Here is a 17,269-nt window from a genome sequence, read left to right on the forward strand (position 1 = left end):
ACACAGATTAGAGAATATAAAGTGGGAGAATGCATTCATTCACAGATACAACCTTTATATCACAATTTTAGGTTTTAGATGTAGTTTTAGAGAGAGAGAGGTTCTCTCCTCTCTCTTAGGATTTAGGATTTAGGATTTAGTTTTTTAGGATTAGGATTCCTCTCAGTTTATGGTTATTTCTCAATTCCAGGTTCAATGTTCCTTTAATTTATGTTTCTCTTCTACTTGTATTTATTCTAATGCTTTTACTTGTTAATTACTTATGTTGCCAAATTGGCTTATGAACTTCCGATGTTAGATTTGAATATTCTATTTAATGCAATTTGAGGTATTTCAGATTTATGATTGCTTTCTTCTATTTATGATATAAATAATTTAGATTTTCTCCTCTTGGCTTTGGTTGAGTAATTGGTGACACTTGAGTTATCAAACTCAGCTGTTGATTGAAAATTGGAATTTGCTGATTGGTTTGGATCCCTCTAAAGCTAGTCTTTCTTTAAGAGTTGACTAGGACTTGAGGAATCAAATTGATTAGTCCACTTGAATTTCCTTTATTTAGTAAGGGTTAACTAAGTGGGAGCAAAAACAATTCTCATCACACCTGATAAGGATAACTAGGATGGGATTTCCAGTTCTCATACCTTGCCAAGAGCTTTATTAGTTATTATTTTAATTTTTGCAATTTAATTTCCTTGTTTCCTATTTCAAAAACCCAAAAAATATACCTTTTTCCATAACCAATAATAAATCATACTTTCCTGCAATTCCTTGAGAGACGACCCGAGGTTTAAATACTTCGGTTATCAATTTTATTAGGGGTTTGTTACTTGTGACAACCAAAACTTTTGTACGAAAGGATTCTCTATTGGTTTAAAAGCTATACTTACAATGCGATTATTTTTATAAAAATTCTTTACTGGCAAAAATTCGTTCGTCAGTGTTCCAAAACCTAGAGGTGAATCTTGGGTCTTTGTTCGAGACTATGGTTGATGGTACCCCGTGTAACCTCATGATCTCTTTGATATATAGCGTGGCTAGTCTTTCTAATGAGTCGGCCGCCTTGACTGGTAGAAAATGGGTAGTCTTTGTAAGCTGGTCTACAATAACCCATATGGCATCACGTCACGTTTGAGTACGAGGCAGTCCCATGACGAAGTCCATCGATATGTCCTCTCACTTCCATTCTGGAATGCCAAGGGGTTGCAATACCCCCGATAGTTTCTGGTGCTCAATTTTTACCTTCTGACAAACCAGACATTTATTCACGACTGTAGCCAAATCCTTTTACATCCCTGGCCAGCAGAACATCTTCAAATCATGTTATATCTTTGTCATGCTAGGATGAATGGTAAAATCTCCTTTATGGGCTTCTTCCACAATCTTGTTCTGAAGATCATCTACCCTTAGGACACAAATTCTACCTTGGTATCTCCATACCTTGCCCTCTCCTTCGGTGAAGCCTTTCATCTTTCCTTTCTTGACAAGGTGTAGGGTTTCTTGAAAGTCTAGGTCGGAGCCCTGCGCCTTAGTTATTTGCTCCTTGAATTGACTTGCCACTGTTAGGTGGCTCAAACGTATGCTCTCTGGAGCGAAGGTGACTTGTAAGTTCATGTCTCTGAAATTCTCTACTAACTCTGACTCTTTTATTATCAGCCATGATGCTTTGAGTATCTTTCGACTTAGAGTGTCAGCCACCAAGTTAGCCTTTTCCGGGTGGTAGTTTAGAACAAAGTCATAGTCTTTAAGAAACTCCATCCATCTCCTCCGTCGCATGTTGAGTTCCTTCTGGTCGAGCAAGTACTTTAAGCTCTTGTGGTCGGAGAATACCTAAAACTCAACTCCATACAAGTGATGCCTCCATGTCTCCAGTACAAATTCTATCGCGGCTAGTTCAAGGTCGTGGGTCTTTAGTTGCCTTGACGCATACGCCACTACCTTCTTGTCTTGTATTAGTATGCAACCCAGTTCCTGTCTCGAGGCATCGCAGTAAACTTCAAAAGCTATGTCAGGGTTAGGTAAGACTAGCACTAGGGCGGATGTCAAGCGATCTTTTAACTCTTGGAAGCTACTTTCGCAATCTGGTGTCCAAACAAACAGGGTGTCCTTCCTGGTTAGGCGAGTTAATGGCAGGGCTAGTTGGGAAAACCCTCTTATGAATCTTCTATAGTAGCTTGCCAATCCTAAAAAACTCCTTATTTCCGTCACTGATGTCGGCCTTTCCCAGTTTAGTACAGAGTCTATCTTACTTGGATCTACTGATATTTTGTTGCCAGAAACCATATGTCAAAGAAACTAAACCTCCTTCATCCAAAACTCACACTTGGATAGTTTTGCGTACAACTTTTTCTCTCGAAGGGTCCTCAGTATTACACGTAAGTGCTCCTTATGTTCTTCTTCCGTCTTGGAGAAAATCAAAATATTATCTATGAATACCACCACAAAACTGTCAAGGTAAGCTCAAAAAATTCTATTCATGTAGTCCATAAAGACGGCGGGGGAATTGGTCAGTCCAAAAGACATCACTGTAAACTTGTAGTGCCCATATCTTGTTCGAAAAGCCGTCTTTGGAATGTCTTCCTCTCTTACCTTTATTTGATGGTACCCTGATCTCAAGTGAATCTTAGAGAACACTGTTGCACATTGTAGTTGGTCCATTAAGTCATCTATTCTTGGGAGGGGATACTTATTCTTCACCGTGATTTTGTTGAACTGTCTATAGTCTACGCAGATACGCATACTGCCATCATTTTTTTTTCACAAATAGTACCAGAGCTCCTAGTGTGGGAAATCGTGATTCACACTTTTCACAACTCCGCACAACTAACCCGCAAGTGCACTGAGTCATCCAAGTAATAAACCTTACGTGAGTAAGGGTCGATCCCACGGAAATTGTCGGCTTGAAGCAAGCTATGGTCATCCTTGTAAATCTCAGTCAGGCGGATTCAAATGGTTATGATATTTTGATAATTAAAAGATAAATAAAACATAAAATAAGATAAAGTTACTTATGTGATTCATTGGTGAAAATTTCAGATAAGCGTTTGGAGATGCTTTGTTGCTTCTGAACCTCTGCTTTCCTACTGTCTTCTTCCAATCATGCATGCTCCTATTCATGGCAAGCTGTAGGATCCTCTAAGTGAAAATGATCCTCTACGGTTTCTGCACGGCTAATCAACTGTCGAATTTCTCGTCTCGGATGAAAAATACCAGGCACAACTACCGCATGGCTAATCATCTGTTAGTTCCTACTAGCATCGGAATAGGATCCATTGATCCTTTTGCACACTGTCACTGCGCCTAACATTCGCAGGTTTGAAGCTCGTCACAGTCATCCCTTCCCAGATCCTACTCGAAATACCACAGACAAGGTTTAGACTTTTTGGATCCCAGGAATGCTGCCAATTAGTTCTAGCCTATACCATGAAGATACTAATCTCACGGACTCGGTCCGTGTATTAGATACTGATGAGCGGATAATTTATATGCTTTTTGGCATTGTTTTTAGTATGTTTTTAGTATGTTTTAGTTAGTTTTTATTATGTTTATATTAGTTTTTATTTAAAAATCACATTTCTAGATTTTACTATGAGTTTGTGTGTTTTTCTGTGATTTAAGGTATTTTCTGGCTGAAATTGAGGGACCTGAGCAAAAATCTGATTCAGAGGCTGAAAAAGGACTGCAGATGCTGTTGGATTCTGACCTCCCTGCATTCGAAGTGGATTTTCTGGAGCTACAAAAGCCCAATTGGCGCGCTCTCAATTGCGTTGGAAAGTAGACATCCTGGGCTTTCCAGCAATATATAATAGTCCATAATTTTCCCAATATTTGATGGCCCAAATCGGCGTTCCAATTTAGCTTAAGAATTCTGGCGTCAAAACGCCAGAACTGGCACAAAAGCTGGCGTTTAACTCCAAGAAAAGTCTCTACATGTGAAAGCTTCAATGCTCAGCCCAAGCACACACCAAGTGGGCCCGGAAGAAGATTTCTGCATTAATTACTTATTTCTGTAAACCCTAGGCTACTAGTTCTCTATAAATAGGACCTTTTACTATTGTATTTTCATCTTGGTTCTTCGGGTTCCCTCTCTGGGGCCGAAGCCAATGACCACCATTATCACTTTTGTATTTTCAACGGTGGAGTTTGTACACACCACAGATTAAGGTGTGGAGCTCTGCTGTTCTTCATGAATTAATGCAAAGTACTATTGTTTTTCTATTCAATTCACGCCTACTTCTTCTCTAAGATATTCATTCGCACACAAGAACATGATGAATGTGATGATTATGTGACACTCATCACCATTCTCACCTATGAACGCGTGCCTGACAACCACTTCTGTTCTACATGCAAACAAGCTTGAATGTGTATCTCTTGGGTTTCTAATCTAAGATTAGAACCTTCGTGGTATAGGCTAGAATTATTGACGGCCATTCCTGAGATCCGGAATGTCTAAACCTTGTCTGTGGTATTCTGAGTAGGATCTGGGAAGGGATGACTGTGACGAGCTTCAAACTCACGAGTGTTGGGCGTGTGACAGACGCAAAAGGATCAATGGATCCTATTCCAACATGATCGAGAACCGACAGATGATTAGCCGTGCGGTGACAGCGTGCGTAGAACATTTTGACTGAGAGGACGGGAAGTAGCCATTGACAACGGTGATGCCCAACATAAAGCTTGCCATGGAAAGGAGTATGAATGGTTGGAAGAAGGCAATAGGAAAGCAGAGGTTCAGGAGGAACAAAGCATCTTCATACGCTTATCTGAAATTCCTACCAATGAATTACATAAGTACCCCTATCTTTATCTTTATTTTATGTTTTATTCATCTTTTAATTATCAATCCTCCATAACCATTTGAATCTGCCTGACTGAGATTTACAATATGACCATAGCTTGCTTCAAGCCGACAGTCTCCGTGGGATCGACCCTTACTCGCGTAAAGTTTATTACTTGGACGACCCAGTGCACTTGCTGGTTAGTTGTGCGGAATTGTGACAAAGTGTGATTCACGTTTGAGAGATCCAAGTCTTTGGCGCCATTGTTGATGATCACAATTTCGTGCACCAAGTTTTTGGCGCCGTTGCCGGGGATTGTTCGTGTTTGGACAACTGACGGTTCATCTTGTTGCTTAGATTAGGTAATTTTACTTTTTATTTTCGAATTTTTTTAATACAATTTTTTTTATTTTGTTCCTCAGAGTTTTTAAGAATGATCTCTTGAGTTTCATGATGATCTGTTGAAGTCTGGCTGGCTGTGAAGCCATGTCTAATCTTATTGGACCGAGGTTTTAACTTATCATCACAAGAGCTTGTTGATTTCTATCAATTTTGCTGTTGTTAGCAATGATCTGCTAAAGCTTGGCTGGCCATTGGCCATGTCTAGTGTTTTGGACCGGTGCTTTTATTGAAAGCTTGGCTGGCTAGTAAGCCATGTCTAATTCCTGATTCGGAGTCTTAGACTAGCATTGTAATGATTCCTGGAACTCTTATTAAAAATTTTGAACCCCTTTATTTTCTTTTCCACTCAATTTTCGAAAAATAAAAAAAATTTATAAAACCATAAAAATCAAAAATATTTTATGTTTCTTGTTTGAGTCTAATATCAATTTTTAAGTTTGGTGTCAATTGCATGTCTTTATTCTTCTTGCATTTTTTGAATATATGTATTATGTTCTTCATTGATCTTCAAGTTGTTCTTGATGATTTCAGTGCTCTGATCTTTAATTTCTCTTATTCTGTGTCTTTTGTTGTTTCTTACATGCATTTTCAAATTGTTATAGTCCTTAGTATACAAACTTCTAAGTTTGGTGTCTTGCATGCATTGTTTATTTGATCTTAGTTGCATTTCCATTCTGGGCGTTTAATGCCAGGATGACATAAGAGGGAAGATTTTGTTTTTAATTCAAATTTTTTTTCAAGTTTTCATAATTCTTCAAAATCAAATCTTTTTCAAATCATATCTTTTCAATCATATCTTTTCAAAATCAATTTCTTTTCAATTTTTTATTTATTACTATTTTCGAAAATCCTTGCTACAATTAATAATTTAATTCAAAATTTTCTAGTTGTTACTTGCCTATTAAGAAAGGATCAAAAGTTTTAATTCAAGAATCATATCTTCTAATTTCTTGTTAGTCAAGTAATCAACTTTAATTTTAAAACTTTCTCTTTTTAATTTGATTTTCAATCATATCTTCTCAATCATATCTTTTCAATCACATCTTTTTCAAAATTAAGTTTCAATGATATCTTTTTGATTTCTAATTTCAAAATCTTTTTCAAAAATCACTTAATTTCTTTCCCAATCTTAATTTTTGAAAATCCTTTACCAAATTTTCAAAATTTCTTTTAATTATTTCAAAATCTTACTTTAATTTCGAAAATTCTTCCCCTATTCTCACATCCTTCTATTTAAGGACTAACACTCCTCCACTATCAACAATTCGAACTCTATCCCTCTTGATAAGTTCGAATTCTTCTCTTTTTACCTCCTCCTTCTATTTTTATTTTCCTCTGACACCTCAAGGAATCTCTATACTGTGACATAGAGGATTTCATACTTTCTTCTTCTCTCTTTCATATGAGCAGGAGTAAGGACAAAGACATTCTGGTTGAGGCTGATCCTGAACCCGAAAGGACCTTGAAGAGAAAGCTGAGAGAAGCTAAAGTACAACTCTTTGTAAAGGACCTAACAGAGCTTTTCAAACAAGAAGAAGCCATGGCAGCCGAAAACACCAACAATGCAAGGAAGGTGCTTGGTGAGTTTACTGCACCTACTCCTGACTTCTATGGGAGAAGCATCTTTATCCCTGCCATTGGAGCAAACAATTTTGAGCTTAAGCCTCAATTAGTTTCTCTAATGCAACAGAATTGCAAGTTTCATGGACTTCCATTGGAAGATCCTCATCAGTTCTTAGTTGAATTCTTACAAATATGTGACACTATCAAGACTAATGGGGTTGATCCCGAGGTCTACAAGCTTATGCTTTTTCCCTTTACTATAAGAGACAGAGCTAGGACATGGTTGGACTCATAACCTAAAGAAAGCCTGAACTCTTGGGAAAAGCTAGTTAATGCCTTCTTGGCAAAGTTCTTTCCACCTCAAAAATTGAGTAAGCTTAGAGTGGAAGTCCAAACCTTCAGGCAGAAGGAAGGTGAATCCCTCTATGAAGCTTGGGAAAGATACAAGCAATTGATCAGAAGGTGTCTTTCTGACATGCTTTCAAAATGGAGCATCATAGGTATCTTCTATGATGGTCTGTCTGAACTGTCCAAAATGTCATTGGACAGCTTTGCTGGAGGATCTCTTCATCTGAAGAAGATGCCTGCAGAAGCTCAGGAACTCATTGAAATGGTTGCAAATAACCAATTCATGTACACCTCTGAAAGGAATCCTGTGAATAATGGGACAAATCAGAAGAAAGGAGTTCTTGAGATTGATACTCTGAATGCCATATTGGCTCAGAACAAAATATTGACTAAGCAAGTCAATATGATTTCTCAGAGTCTGTCTGGAATACAAGCTGCATCAGTCAGTACTAAGGAAGCTTCCTCTGAAGAAGAAGCTTATGACCCTGAGAACCCTGCAATGGAAGAGGTGAATTACATGGGAGAACCCTATGGAAACACCTATAATCCTTCATGGAGAAATCATCTAAATCTCTCATGGAAGGATCAACAGAGACCTCAACAAGGCTTCAATAACAGTAATGGTGGAAGAAACAGGTTTAGCAATAGCAAGCCTTTTCCATCATCTTCTCAGCAACAGACAGAGGATTCTAAGCAGAGCCACTCTGACTTAGCAACTATAGTCTCTGATCTAATTAAAACCACTCAAAGTTTCATGACTAAAACAAGGTCCTCCATTAGAAATTTGGAGGCACAAGTGGGTCAGCTGAGTAAGAAAATTACTGAACTCCCTCCTAGTATTCTCCCAAGCAATACAAAAGAGAATCCAAAGAGAGAGTGCAAGGCCATAAACACGTCTCACATGGCCGAACCTGGAGAGGAGAAAGAGGCAGTGATCTCCACTAAGGAAGACCTCACTGAACGTCCACTGGCCTCTAAGGAGTTCCCTCATGAGGAACCATGGGAATCTGAGGCTCACACTGAGACCATAGAGATTCCATTGAATTTACTTCTGCCATTCATGAGCTCTGATGAGTATTCTTCCTTTGAAGAGGATGAAGATGTTACTGAAGAGCAAGTTGCTAGGTACCTTGGAGCAATCATGAAACTAAATGCCAAGTTATTTGGTAATGAGACTTGGGAAGATGAACCCTCCTTGCTCACCAAAGAACTGGATGACTTGACTAGGCAAAAATTACCTCTGAAGAGACAAGATCCTGGAAAGTTCTCAATACTTTGTACCATAGGCACCATGACCTTTGAGAAGGCTCTGTGTGACCTAGGGTCAAGCATAAACCTCATACTTCTCTCTGTAATGGAGAAGCTAGGGATCATTGAGGTACAAGCTGCAAGAATCTCACTAGAGATGGCAGACAATTCAAGGAAACAGGCTTATGGACTTGTAGAGGATGTCTTGGTAAAGGTTGAAGGTCACTACATCCCTGCTGATTTCATAATCCTAGAGACTGGGAACTGTATGGATGAATCCTTCATCCTTGGCAGACCCTTCGTAGCCACAGCAAAAGCTGTAATTGATGTTGACAGAGGAGAATTGATCATTCAAGTGAGTGAAGACTCCCTTGTGTTTAAAGCACAAGGATATCCCTCTGTAACCATGGAGAAGAAGCATGAAGAGCTTCTCTCAATACAGAGTCAGACAAGCCCCACAGTCAAACTCTAAGTTTGGTGTTGGGAGGTCACAACCAAACTTTAAGTTTGGTGTTGAACCCCCACATTCAAACTCTAAGTTTTTTATTGGGAGGTTCCAACATTGCTCTAAACATCTGTGAAGCTCCATGAGAGCCCATTGTCAAGCTATTGACATTAAAGAAGTGCTTGTTGGGAGGCAACCCAATCTTTAATTATCTATGTTAAATTTCTATTTTCTTTTGTTATTTTATGTTTTCTGTAGGTTGATGATCATGTGAAGTCACAAAAAAATTGAAAAAAGTAAAAACAGAAAGAAAAATAGTATTAAAAACAAAACACCCTGGAGGAGAAACTTACTGGCGTTTAAACGCCAGTAAGGGTAGCAGAATGTGCGTTAAATGCCCAGTCTGGCACCATTCTAGGCGTTTAACGCCAGAAATGGGCACCAGACTGGCGTTTAACGCGAGGAATGGGCAAGAAGCTGGCGTTAAACGCCAGAAATGGGCAGCAGCCTGGAGTTTAACGCCAGGATTGGCAGAAAGGGGCATTTTTGCACGTCACTTAGTGCAGGAATGAGATATCCTTGACACCTCAGGATCTGTGGACCCCACAGGATCCCCACCTACCCTACCTCTCTCTCTCTTCTTCACCCATTCACCAATCACCTCAATACCTCTTCCCCAAAAACCCCTCACCTATCAAATCCCATCATTCTCTTCACCACTCACATCCATCCTTCATAAAACCCCACCTACCTCACCATTCAAATTCAAACCACTTTACCACCCAAACCCACCCATAATGGCCGAACCATACCCCCTCTCCACTCCTATATAACCCATCTTCACTCCTTCATTTTCACACAACATACACCATACTTCTCCCCCTTGGCCGAAACTCTAAGCCCCCTCCATCTCCTCTATTTCTTCTTCTTCTACTCTCTTCTTTCTTCTTTTGCTCGAGGACGAGCAAACCTTATAAGTTTGGTGTGGTAAAAGCATTGCTTTTTATTTTTTCATAACCATTTATGGTACCTAAGGTTGGAGAAACCTCTAGAAAGAGGAAAGGGAAGGCAAAAGCTTCTACCTCCGAGTCATGAGAGATGGAGAGATTCATCTCAAGGGTGCACCAAGAACCATGATCAAAGTGTGAACCCGGACCCAAAGAATTGACATAGAGGAAGACATCCTCATTGATGAGGATAAGCCCATCACTAAGAAAAGGATGGAGCAAACAAGAGATCCCACTCATGGACATGAGGAAATTCCTCATCATGAAATCCCTGAGATGCCTCAAGGGATGCATTTTCCTCCACAAAACTATTGGGAGCAAATCAACACCTCCCTAGGAGAATTAAGTTCCAACATGGGACAACTAAGGGTGGAGCACCAAGAGCATTCCATCCTCCTCCATGAAATTAGAGAAGACCAAAGAGTCATGAGAGAGGAGCAACAAAGGCAAGGAAGAGACATTGAGGAGCTCAAGCACTCCATTAGATCTTCAAGAGGAAGAACAAGCCGCCATCACTAAGGTGGACCCGTTCTTTAATCTCCTTGTTCTTTATTTTCTGTTTTTCGAATTTCTATGCTTTATGTTTATTTATGTTTGTGTCTTTATTACATGATCACTAGTATCTAAGTGTCTATGCCTTAAAGATATGAAAATGAATCCATCACCTTTCTTAAATAGAAAATATTTTTAATTGAAAAAGAAAAAGAAGTACATGAATTTCGAATTTTATAACAAATTAATTATTTTGATGTGGTGGCAATACTTTTGTCTTTCTGAATGAATGCTAGAACAGTACATATTTTTGAATTTGATTGTTCATGAATGTTAAAATTGTTGGCTCTTGAAAGAATGATGGAAAAAGAGAAATGTTATTTGATAATCTGAAAAATCATAAAATTGATTCTTGAAGCAAGAAAAAGCAGTGAAAAGCTTACAGAAAAAAATATATATATGCGAAAAAAAAGAGAGAGAAAGAAAGAAAAAAAAAAGCAAGCGGAAAAAGCCAATAGCCCTTTAAACCAAAAGGCAAGGGTAAAATAAAAAAGGGATCCAAGGCTTTGGGCATCAGTGGATAGGAGGGCCCACAGGAATAAAATCCTGGCCTAAGCGGCTAAATCAAGTTGTCCCTAACCATGTGCTTGTGGCGTGAAGGTGTCAAGTGAAAACTTGAGACTGAGCGGTTAAAGTCGTGGTCCAAAAGAAAAAAGAGTGTGCTTAAGAGCTCTGGACACCTCTAATTGGGGACTCTAGCAAAGCTGAGTCACAATCTGAAAAGGTTCACCCAGTTATGTGTCTGTGGCATTTATGTATCCGGTGGTAATACTGGAAAACAAAATGCTTTGGGTCACGGCCAAGACTCATAAAGTAGCTGTGTTCAAGAATCAACATACTCACCTAGGAGAATCAATAACACTATCTGGATTCTGAGTTCCTATAGATACCAATCATTCTGAACTTCAAGGGATAAAGTGAGATGCCAAAACTGTTCAGAAGCAAAAAGCTAAAAGCCCCGCTCATCTGATTAATACTGATCTTCATAGATGTTTTTGGAATTCATTGTATATTCTCTTTTTTTTATCCTATTTATTTTCAGTTGCTTGGGGACAAGCAACAATTTAAGTTTGGTGTTGTGATGAGCGGATAATTTATACGCTTTTTGGCATTGTTTTTAGTATGTTTTTAGTATGTTTTAGTTAGTTTTTATTATGTTTTTATTAGTTTTTATTTAAAAATCACATTTCTGGACTTTACTATGATTTTGTGTGTTTTTTTGTGATTTCAAGTATTTTCTGGTTGAAATTGAGGGACCTGAGCAAAAATCTGATTCAGAGGCTGAAAAAGGACTGCAGATGCTGTTGGATTCTAACCTCCCTGCACTCGAAGTGGATTTTCTGGAGCTACATAGGCCTAATTGGCACGCTCTCAATTGCGTTGGAAAGTAGACATCCTGGGCTTTTCCAAGATTTGATGGCCCAAACCGGCGTTCCAAGTCAGCTTAAGAATTCTGGCGCCAAAATGCCAGAACTGGCACAAAAGCTGGAGTTAAACACCCAAATTGGCACAAAAGCTGGCGTTTAACTCCAAGAAAAGTCTCTACATGTGAAAGCTTCAATTCTCAGCCCAAGCACACACCAAGTGGGCCCGGAAGAAGATTTCTGCATTAATTACTTATTTCTGTAAACCCTAGGCTACTAGTTCTCTATAAATAGGACCTTTTACTATTGTATTTTCATCTTGGTTCTTCGGGTTCCCTCTCTGGGGCCGAAGCCAATGACCACCATTATCACTTTTGTATTTTCAACGGTGGAGTTTCTACACACTATAGATTAAGGTGTGGAGCTCTGCTGTTCTTCATGAATTAATGCAAAGTACTGCTATTTTTCTATTCAATTCACGCCTACTTCTTCTCTAAGATATTCATTCGCACACAAGAACATGATGAATGTGATGATTATGTGACACTCATCACCATTATTGCCTATGAACGTGTGCCTGACAACCACTTCTATTTTACATGCAAACAAGCTTGAATGTGTATCTCTTGGGTTTCTAATCTAAGATTAGAACCTTCGTGGTATAGGCTAGAATTATTGGCGGCCATTCCTGAGATCTGGAACGTCTAAACCTTGTCTGTGGTATTCTGAGTAGGATCTGGGAAGGGATGACTGTGACAAGCTTCAAACTCACGAGTGGTGGGCGTGTGACAGACGCAAAAGGATCAATGGATCCTATTCCAACATGATCGAGAACCGACAGATGATTAGCTGTGCGGTGACAGCGTGCGTAGAACATTTTGACTGAGAGGACGGGAAGTAGCCATTGACAACGGTGATACCCAACATAAAGCTTGCCATGGAAAGGAGTATGAATGATTGGAAGAAGGCAATAGGAAAGCAGAGGTTCAAGAGGAACAAAGCATCTTCATACGCTTATCTGAAATTCCTACCAATGAATTACATAAGTACCCATATCTCCATCTTTATTTTATGTTTTATTCATCTTTTAATTATCAATCCTCCATAACCATTTGAATCCGCCTGACTGAGATTTACAATATGACCATAGCTTGCTTCAAGCCGACAGTCTCCGTGGGATCGACCCTTACTCGCGTAAGGTTTATTACTTGGACGACCCAGTGCACTTGCTGGTTAGTTGTGCGGAATTGTGACAAAGTGTGATTCACGTTTGAGAGATCCAAGTCTTTGGCGCCATTGTTGATGATCACAATTTCGTGCACCAGATATCCAAGAGATACGCACTTAAGCTGTCGCCCAATGACTACGTTGAGCTCAGATAGAACAGAAGTGGTTGTCAGGCACGCGTTCATAGAATTGAGAATAATGATGAGTGTCACAGATCATATCATTCTCCAGATTGAAGTACGAGTGAGTATCTTAGAAATAGAATCAAGCGTGATTGAATAGAAAACAGTAGTAATTGCATTAATTCATGAAGAACAGCAGAGCTCCCCACCTTAATCTATGGGGTGTAGAAACTCCACCCTAGAAATTACATAAGTGAAAAAGGTCTAGGCATGGCCGAATGGCCAGCCTCCCAATGTGAAATATGGCAAGCCCTTGAATACAATAGTAAAAGTGATATTTATACTAAACTAGTAACTTATGGTTACAGAAAAATGAGTAACTAAGTGCAGATTGTGCAGAAATCCACTTCCGGGGCCCACTTAGTGTGTGCTTGGTCTGAGCATTGAAGCTTTTTCGTGCATAGGCTGTTCTTGAAGTTAAACGCCAGCTTGGGTGCCAGTTTGGGTGTTTAACTCCAATTCTGGTGCCAGTTCTGGCGTTTTACGCCCGAAAGTTTTAGGCTGGATTTTAGCGCCAGTTTGGGCCATCAAATCTCAGGAAAAGTATGGACTATTAAATATTGCTGGAAAGCCCAGGATGTCTACTTTCCAACGCAATTAAGAGCTTGCCAATTGGGATTCTTTAGCTCCAGAAAATCCACTTCGAGTTCAGGAGGGTCAGAATCCAACAACATCTGCAGTCCTTTTTCAGCCTTTGAATAAGATTTTTGCTCAGCCCCCTCAATTTCAGCCAGAAAATACCTGAAATCACAGAAAAATACACAAACTCATAGTAAAGTCCAGAGATGTGATTTTTGAATAAAAACTAATAAAAATATAATAAAAAGTAACTAAAACATACTAAAAACTATGTAAAAATAATGCCAAAAGGGTATAAATTATCCGCTCATCACAACACCAAACTTAAATTGTTGCTTGCCCCCAAGCAACTAAAAACAAAATAGGATAAAAAGAAGAGAATATACAATGAATTCCAAACTTATCAATGAACTTCGTTCCAATTAGATGAGCGAGGCTAGTAGCCTTTTTGCTTCTGAACAGTTTTGGCATCTCACTTTATCTTTTGAAGTTCATAATGATTGGCATCCATAGGAACTTAGAATTCAGATAGTGTTATTGATTCTCTTAGTTCAGTATGTTGATTCTTGAACACAGCTACTTTATGAGTCTTGGCCGTGACCCTTAGCATTTTATTTTCCAGTATTACCACCGGATACATAAATGCCACAGACACATAACTGGGTGAACCTTTTCAGATTGTGACTCAGCTTTACTAGAGTCCCCAGTTAGAGGTGCCCAAAGCTCTTAAGCACACTCTTTTTGCTTTGGACCACGACTTTAATCGCTCAGTCTCAAGCTTTTCACTTGACACCTTCACGCCACAAGCACATGGTTGGGACAACTTGATTTAGCCGCTTAGGCTAGGATTTTATTCCTTTGGGCCCTCCTATCCATTAATGGTCAAAGCCTTGGATCCTTTTTACCCTTGCCTTTTAGTTTAAAGGGCTATTGGCTTTTTCTACTTGCTTTTCTTTTTCTTTCTTTTTTTTTTCATTTTTCGCCATTTTTTTCTGCAAGCTTTGTGTTCACTGCTTTTTCTTGCTTCAAGAATCAATTTTATGATTTTTCAGATTATCAATAACATTTCTCCTTTTTCATTATTCTTTCAAGAGCCAACAATTTTAACATTCATAAACTTCACTATAAAAAATATGCACTGTTCAAGCATTCATTCAGAAAACAAAAAGTATTGCCACCACATCAAAATAATTAAGCAAATTTCAAGTTAAATTTCGAAACCCATGTACTTCTTTTTCTTTTTCAGAAAATATTTTTTTTAAGAAAGGTGAAAGATTCATAGGACATTCATAGCTTTAAGACATAGACACTAAACACTAATGATCATGTAATAAAGACATAAATATTGATAAAACATAAAGCACAAAAACCGAAAAACAGAAAAATAAGAACAAGGAAATTAAAGAACGGATCCACCTTAGTGACGGCAGCTAGTTCTTCTTCTTGAAGATCCTATGGAATGCTTTAGCTCCTCAATATCTCTTTATTGCCTTTGTTGCTCTTTCCTCATGGCTCTTGTTGAAGTCCATGAGTGAGCTCTCTTGTTTGCTCCATCCTCTTTCTAGTGATGGGATTTTGAGATGAATCTCTCCATCTCCCATGACCCAGAGTTGGAAGCAACTGCCTTCCTTTTCCTCTTCCTAGAGGTTTCTTCGGCCTTAGGTGTCATTAATGGTTATGGAAAAACAAAAAGCAAAGCTTTTTCCACACCAAACTTAAAAGGTTTGCTCGTCCTCGAGCAAAATAAGATAGAAAAGAGTAGAAGAAGAATGATGCAACTAATTTTGAAAACTTATTACTGTATGCAAGAAAAATTAAAAAGAGTTGAAAAGAATTTGAAGAGATATGTAAGTTTTGAAAACGTTTTAGAAGGAGTTGAAAAGAATTAAAAAGAATTGGAAAGATTATTAATATTTGAAAATAGAAATTGAAAGATGAACGTTTAAAAGATGTTTGATGCAAAAAATTATGAATTAAAACATGAAAAAATGAAAAAAATCGAATTGAAAACCAAATTACCTCCCTTGTGTCATCCTGGCGTTAAACGCCCAGAATGCTATCCATTATGGCGTTTAACGCCCACTTGACTGCCTATTTGGGCGTATAATGCCAAGCCAGATACCCTGGCTTGTGTTTAAATGCCAGGAATCCTTCTTTACTGGGCATTTTTCTGAACGCCCAGAATGCTGCCCATTCTGGTGTTTAATGCCCAGAATGCTTATTGCATGGGTGTTAAATGCCCATTCTTCTATCCTTACTGGCGTTTAAACGCCAATAAGCCTGTCCTCCAGGGTGTGCTGTTTTTTATGCTATTTTTGATTTCGCTTTAATTCTGTAGCTGTTTTTATTATTCCACATGATCATCATCCTAAAGAAAACATAACATGACAATGGAAAACAAATGTCTATAAAAATAAATATAATTAGATAACATTGGGTTGCTGATGAGCGGATAATTTATACGCTTTTTGGCATTGTTTTTACATAGTTTTCAGTATGATTTAGTTAGTTTTTAGTATATTTTTATTAGTTTTTAATTAAAATTTACATTTCTGGACTTTACTATGAGTTTGTGTGTTTTTCTGTGATTTCAGGTATTTTCTGGATGAAATTGAGGGACTTGAGCAAAAATCAGATTCAGAGGTTGAAGAAGGACTGCAGATGCTGTTGGATTCTGACCTCCCTGCACTCAAAGTGAATTTTCTGGAGCTATAGAACTCCAAATGGTGCGCTCTAAATTGCGTTGGAAAGTAGACATCCAGGGATTTTCAGAAATATATAATAGTTGATACTTTGCCCAAGTTTAGACGATGCAAATTGGCGTTCAACGCCAGTTCCATGCTGCATTCTGGAGTTAAACGCCAGAAATAGGTTGCAAAGTGGAGTTAAACGCCAGAAACAGGTTACAAAGTGGCGTTCAACTCCAAGAGAAGCCTCTACACGTGTAAAGCTCAATGCTCAGCCCAAGCACACACCAAGTGGGCCCCAGAAGTAGATTTCTGCATCATTTACTCATTTCTGTAAACCCTAGTAACTAGTTTAGTATAAATAGGACTTTTTACTATTGTATTTACATCTTTAGATCTTTGATTAGTTTTATGCTATCTTAGACTTTCATGGGGCCTGGCCATTCGGCCATGCCTGGACCATTATCACTTATGTATTTTCAAACGGTAGAGTTTCTACACACCATAGATTAAGGTGTGGAGCTCTGCTGTTCCTCGTGAATTAATACAAAGTACCACTGTTTTTCTATTCAATTCAAGCTTATTCCTTCTCTAAGATATCCATTCGCACCCAAGAACATGATGAATGTGATGATTATGTGACGCTCATCATCATTCTTACCTATGAACGCGTGCCTGACAAACACTTCCGTTCTACATGGAAACAAGCTAGAATGAGTATCTCTTAGATATCTAATACAAAGAACCGAGTCCGAGATATTAGAATCTTCGTGGTATAAGTTAGAACCCATGGATGGCCATTCTTGAGATCCGAAAAGTCTAAACCTTGTATGTGGTATTCCGAGTAGGATCTGGGAAGGGATGGCTGTGACGAGCTTCAAACTCGC

Source organism: Arachis ipaensis, chromosome B4 (assembly GCF_059453495.1).
Source record: "Arachis ipaensis isolate K30076 ecotype BB chromosome B4, ASM5945349v1, whole genome shotgun sequence".
NCBI lineage: Eukaryota > Viridiplantae > Streptophyta > Magnoliopsida > Fabales > Fabaceae > Arachis > Arachis ipaensis.